Source organism: Octopus bimaculoides, chromosome 23 (assembly GCF_046866305.1).
Source record: "Octopus bimaculoides isolate indiv1 chromosome 23, ASM4686630v1, whole genome shotgun sequence".
NCBI classification, from domain to species: domain Eukaryota; kingdom Metazoa; phylum Mollusca; class Cephalopoda; order Octopoda; family Octopodidae; genus Octopus; species Octopus bimaculoides.
This window is the reverse complement of record NC_142950.1, coordinates 24,951,374-24,957,417: the sequence shown is the minus strand read 5'-3', so window position 1 is coordinate 24,957,417 and position 6,044 is coordinate 24,951,374. Positions and strand designations below refer to the sequence as shown.

At 37.2% G+C, this 6,044-nt stretch overlaps 2 protein-coding genes across 2 annotated transcripts in view; one reads left to right on the top strand and one right to left on the bottom strand.

The window, feature by feature from the left end:
• Positions 1 to 5,800, bottom strand: part of LOC106877273 (mediator of RNA polymerase II transcription subunit 22) — a 36,430-nt gene extending 30,630 nt beyond the window's left edge. The window contains exon 1 of the mRNA XM_052976108.2: positions 5,664 to 5,800. The gene's annotated coding sequence lies outside the window, so the exon portion shown is untranslated. The remainder of the gene's footprint in view (positions 1 to 5,663) is intronic.
• Positions 925 to 6,044, top strand: part of LOC106877261 (uncharacterized) — an 81,950-nt gene continuing 76,830 nt past the window's right edge. The window contains exon 1 of the mRNA XM_089340634.1: positions 925 to 1,156. The gene's annotated coding sequence lies outside the window, so the exon portion shown is untranslated. The remainder of the gene's footprint in view (positions 1,157 to 6,044) is intronic.

The window sequence follows — 6,044 nt, the reverse complement described above, 5'->3', positions numbered from 1 at the left end:
CACAAAAAAGATATACTGCTACACGTTGGAAAGAAAGGTTGCTTCCACTTGAGTTGGTATCTGATATTGTCATTTAACTCTTGGAATTGGAGGGAAATGAGATTAAAGTATTATTGTATGATGCCAACATCAGTAATTATGAAGTTGAATGTATGTTATGTAAATTTAGATAATATGGTTGATGTATAGAGGCAGTATTAATGCAGAGGTTATATCCCCCACTTGAATGTGGGTGTACTGTTAGAACAAGCTATACTGAAGTAGAAACCTTTGCACCAAAATCCAGTATGAGTTTCTCTTTTGGTGTCTATTGCAGTATAATTTGTTCAAACAGAACATTCATGTTTAACGCTAGCGTTTAAACTGGCCATATCCAGCCAAAATAAGATTTTATCTTCAAGATAGCAAGATCTGGCCTCACAACATATGTATTCTGAAAATAAGCAATCACATCATTGAAATCTCAAAAACTTCAAGGTAATGCTTGGCTAATTTTTATCAATGTGAATAATTAAGCATTACATTTGACAAATCTGAATGCTAATGGGTTAGGTGGTGGTGGGGGATAAATAGTAAATAAAATGGATCAAATTGGGGGTAGAATTTTTTTTTTTTTGCTTGATGATTCTATATAAACTGATTTTGGTTGTGACTAGTTGTCATTGTTCCATCTGTAATTATGCATGCACAAAGTGCCAGTTCTCAATAGTGGTTGTGTTAATGTGAGATATTCATGTTTACATAAATGGTGGGGAGGGTGATGGCAAGTTGTAATACTGTTTTTTCCTTTTGCTAAAATTAGCCCCTCCAACTGCCACAATAGATTAAAACATTTAATCCAGTGACATTAACACTGTCAGGTCAGACATTAATCCTACTGCTAATGCATTATTAAATCACACTACCACTAAAGCAAATCTCCTCACACTGCTCCTAGATTTGTAATACAGATGAAGCCAAAAGATGATCTCTTTAAGACTTTAACTCCTCCTCCTCTCTTACCTTGAGGGTGATGATGGTGGTGGTGGTGTATCAGTTTATCAATTCACTTGGTTCTTATGCAAGGTCTTCGTTGCATTGAAGAAATCTTACCTGGAAGTGGTTCTCTTAATATTTCTGTCCTGGAACTTCAATAATCTCAGCAGTGAAACATCAGGTAATTGTTCATTTACATACATGTTAATGTGATGAGAATTTAAATGCACATGTGTATTATACACAATCATTTAATGTCCACTTTTCCAGGCTTCTATGGATCAGATTATATATACACATATCGTGTGTATGTATATATATATATATATAATATTGGGGACAAAATCCAAAATTACAGGTAAAAACTCAATTAAAATCAATTTATAAAAAATTAAAATTAAATTGAGCTTTACAGAGTAAAATATATATAAATAAATATAGTTTTAGGGAAAAGAACCAAGGTTCATGAACTCGTCGATGAAAATCCACTGTCACAGAAAAATTAATAATTAAAAGCACAATAAATGAGTGTAATATACAAAGTAAATATAAGAAAGATATTTACTAACGAATCTAAACTAACTTTTCCTTTCAAGGAAACTAAATTTGTTTCTAATTAATTTTTACAAAATTATCTCCCTTTTTATCTGCTGCCAATGATTGTTGCTGGAGTTTTTGTTTAAAAGACAATCATTTCTAACGTTGGGTATATCAGTATTCACTTGATTTACCTCGGATTAATATTTATTTCAAGGAGATTTTGGCTACTATTTCAAACAGACTTAGGAAGAACTTCTTTTAACGGGTTTGCTAATAATTCTTGATTTTTTACTCCATCCCCACCCCTCGTATAACAGTTAAAGCTGCATCCTTAAAGACTTCAGCCCCGGAAATTGCTGTACTCTTGCTGGCCCCTAATAAAGCTAGTACACCGTTCTCAGATCTAGGACGGTGATACTGCCGCTACACATATTCAAAGCCATCCAAACCAATTGATAAAAATTCCCAAAGCACATACCATAATCAGTTGTCTACGAGTGGAACACCCTGTTCATTCTCTCACCACTCCTCCAGTTATAGTACAGACTACGTCAAAACAAGGGAGACAACTCAACCAAACCGATTAAAGGTTGGAAGGGGCATAACTGCGGAGGGGGTTTGATGGGTGATGAATACGGTGACTCCAGATGTTTCAGTTATTAGACCTTAGCATTATTCGTAGATAACAGACCTCGGAAGGAATGAGAACATTTAAATTTCTGTTCTATACAAATTGTCACAGGCGTGGCTAAGCTTGCTTTCTGACCACTTGGTTCCGGGTCCAGTTCTTGGGCAAGTGTCTTGTGTCTTATACTATAACCACGGGCCGACTAAAGTCTTATGAGTGGGTTTGGTGGACGGCAACTGAAAGAAGCCCGTCGTATCTATCTATCTATCTATCCATCTATCTGTTTGTCCCCTTTCACGACCACCATCGCTTGACAGTGTTTGCATCCCCGTAACTTAGCGGTTCAGCCAGACACCGATATAAAAAAATACTGAGGATCATTTCCGCTGTTGTTCCCTCTCTTGATTGATGGCAAAATAGGCAAGTTCTCTTCAGACTAGAAACGCGCGCGTATACACACACGTGCACGCGCGCACACACACTATACATACATCGAAATTGAGAGAGTGCAGCAGGTAAAGTCCAGGCTACCTAAGTTTCCTAGCTAGCAAATCCGCTGATGTAATAATTACTCAACGAAGTCACTCAGCTGGCTACTCACCAGGTCGAAGATACCTTAATTATATGAAGGTTACATTGCCGTTAAGGAATCCAAAGTTAACTCACCGAAGATTACAACCATCACCAATAAACTATCGTTGTTTCTGATAACGTTGTTTTTTTTTAATACATACCACGGACTGCTCGAAGCTTACAAACTTAGATCCTTGTACACACACGCACAGACATATATGTTTGTCCCACTGTTTGCATACGCAAACACAAGAGCGAGTGTGCGCGCGCACATGCACACACACACACACACACCACATGCTCATACACACATGCTCACAAAGCGGCAGCGTATGATTTGAGGTAATTTCGACATTTATTTCCAGCAAGTCAAGCGAGCACATACAAAACCACTGCTGTTTAATCATAGTCGACTCTGATTAAATCTATTCTAGTTGTGATCATCCTATCTTTTCCAAGTCATTGTGAATCTTAGACTACATAATCCAAAGTATTCTTTTTCTCTAAGACCGTAGGGAATGATACGAGGACAATTTGGCCTATAATATTTATATCATGTCATGTGACTAGGTAGCTGCACGATAATGGGTAGAGTGCTCTGCGGGATGCAGTATTTGTCTTCTATTTACGTTTTCAATACTAAAAACGACTAAATCTGTCTATCGTGAATGGCTTTAAAATATTGTGGCTCAGAGGTCAACCAAATAAATACCAGTCAAATACTAACAGTCAGGCTATATAATCAGACTATACAACAATATAACCTTCCACACAAACGGAACCTGTACATATCCATTACGGCCGATCTTACTGATCGGTTTCGCACTAGGGTTAGGATTGAAAGTTACCTCTGCTGTTCAGGTAGATGCCTGGGTGCTGGGAGGTTTTTAAAATCGATCTTTTCTCAGCCAGGCATAATCTGCACTTCCTGCTGCTATTGAAGTACGCTTTACATTTCTCCAGAATCTTCCACTTTATGCTGTAGTCGGTGGTGTTTTCCCCTCAACGACCATACGTGTTTGGTCAGGGATGTAGCGTTACGTCTCTCAAGGATATTGAAGATGGACTTGTAGTAGTTATAGCGGGCTCTGAAGGGGCCTTCAGTTGCTCCCACGTACTTTCGCACGTTTGGTTGCCCATTTGGTCCTATTCCTGTTATCTCTGCCTCGTATACGTCAGTCTACGTGTTACAGTGGTCATTCAGTGGGTATGTTGTATTACCTCTACATGAGCATCCTGCGTCTGTCTCAGGTGTGGGCCTACTTGCTAAAATCATTTTTACATTGGGTGCATAGGTAAAGGTAATTCTCAGGGTGCACCTATTAAATGTTTTGCTGAACCTATTTGTATGGGGGAAGTGTTTGTTTACTAAGCTAAGGAAAATCTTATCTGTTCGGGTTTTAACACTTAAAGTCAAGGGCGGTGTGATCCACAACACTTTCCGGTGGCACTTTCTTCTGGAGAGATCTGGCATGTAACTAATACTATCCTTTAAACCGCTGGCAGCTAGAGCCACATCGTATTACGGGGCGGCATTATAAAAAAAATTCTCTGTTTGAAGATAGGTTGGAGATTCTTCTGCAGACGCCCTTTTTACCAGGTTCTTCAAAACTATGGCTGGATGACAAGAACCTGTGTTAATATAGGATAGTTACTCATTTGCCTTCTTAAAGTGTCTACAGGCAGCGGACTCCAAATCCAGGGTCACATCAAGGAAATCCACCGTTTTCAGGTTGGTTTCTATCGTGATCTTCAGTCAAAGGGAACTCATGAAGCTGGTGAGGTCCTTTCTAAGCTTATCTAGCGTGTGGACATTTGCCCCGCTTGCCCAAGGTGCTGCACAGTGGGACTGAACCCAGGACAATGTGGTTAGGAAGCAAACTTCATACCACATAGCCGCGTCTACGCCTAAAAGTGATGAACAACCTATATATATATATATATATATATATATATATATATATATATATATATATATATATATATATATATATATATATATATATATATATATATATATATATATATATATATATATATATATATATATATATATATATATATATATATATATATATATATATATATATATATATATATATATATATATATATATATATATATATATATATATATATATATATATATATATATATATATATATATATATATATATATATATATATATATATATATATATATATATAGTTACCGCCAAGCTAGCATGGCAGTCCAGGGAAATAGGACGAATGCTGTCGTTGATTAGCTCCAAGAGGCCATCGCCTCTAGCTAGCTATGTGACACAGAAACCTGTGTCCATTACAACCTTCCAACAGGGAAGGTCAGCAGCTTCCCCTTGCTGGTTCAACATCCACAGACTAGTTTCGGGGTATTTGCCCCTTATCAATATGGAGTAGCCGAACCCAGCAGGTGTCGAAGGTTTCTTTACCTATATTCAGTAAAATACATCCACTGGTTTTCAAAAATGAGTTGGACCTGTATTTCAAAAGTCCAGCCTTGTTGCATTCTGTGTCATGCTGAATTTTCCCGAGAACTGCATTAAGGGTACGCGTGTCTGTGGAGTACTTAGCTACTTAAACGCTAATTTTACGATCGGATCAACTCATAGTCGTAATCAACGGAGTGCCAATTCAGTTTAATTTTACAACACTTGCATTGAATTAGGTTTTAGTAAAAACACTTGCACAAGTTGTCAAGCAATGGGATCGAAGTCTGAGCTTTGTGATTGAAAAGTGAACGGCCTGATTACATCTACTTAGACACATTCACTTTCTTTCTTTCTTTCTTTCACACACACACACTTATAGACACACACCAAACACAAATACAAACACACAATACAGGCATACGCACACACGCATATATGAGTACACATACATATGTATACAAACTCTTCGCCCAGTAGAAATAACGAACATTTACTCACAGCACCAAACAGTGTTTAAATATTTCCTTTTATCACAGAATCGACGGCATGACAGTCATTATCCATTACTGGGATGTTTTATCAAATATCTCGAGTTGCTGATTTATTCAAAATCCGAAACTTTTACGACTGGAAACACAACACTTTAAGTAAATGGCTGCCAACAACACTAAACTTCTGAAATAATAAAGAAATATTATTTATATACATCTCCGTCTCTCACTCTTATTCTCTCACGCTCATTCTCTTTCTCTCTCTCTCTCTCTCTCTCTCTCTCTCTCTCTCTCTCTTACACACACACACATTTGTATCTATGTGCGCGTGTGTGGTGTGTATGTATATATATATATATATAATAATACAAATAATATGTGAGTATGA